We start from the raw sequence: 508 nt of genomic DNA on the forward strand, positions 1-508 counted from the left end.
CTGCGAGTGCCAGCGGGGCTCGTGGCGTGCTCGGGGACCCGCTCACGCGTGCCAGTCCCGCTGGCAGCACGTGGGCGTTAATGCCACCGGAGCGGGGGGGGGCCGCGGGACGCGCTGCGGCTCCTGCGCCAGCCTCGGGGCACCTACGGACACTGTGCGATTCTGCGAGTCAGGGACATGGCGAGCTCGGCTCCGCTTTGGCCTCAACGAGCACAAAGTCTGGAACAACCGATTGTCTTCATTTAGACCGGCTCCAGCTCACAACAGCCAACTTGATAGGCAACTAGCTCCCTTTTACCGGGAAAAACCAACTGGGACCAGCAGAATAAACTGTCGCATTCTGTTGTTGTCACCTTGAGAAGTGCTCCACGTCGGTATTTGTCGGTCGTGCCCAGCAGCGCCTGCGGCAGAGACGCCAACGCCGCAGCGCAGAGGATGCTGCGGGAGCCCCGGTCCCCCACGGGCTGCGCTCTGCCTGGCAGTGGGGGCACGGCAGGATCGGGCCCCC

Source organism: Charadrius vociferus, unplaced genomic scaffold (assembly GCF_000708025.1).
Source record: "Charadrius vociferus isolate BGI_N301 unplaced genomic scaffold, ASM70802v2 scaffold249, whole genome shotgun sequence".
Classification (NCBI taxonomy): domain Eukaryota; kingdom Metazoa; phylum Chordata; class Aves; order Charadriiformes; family Charadriidae; genus Charadrius; species Charadrius vociferus.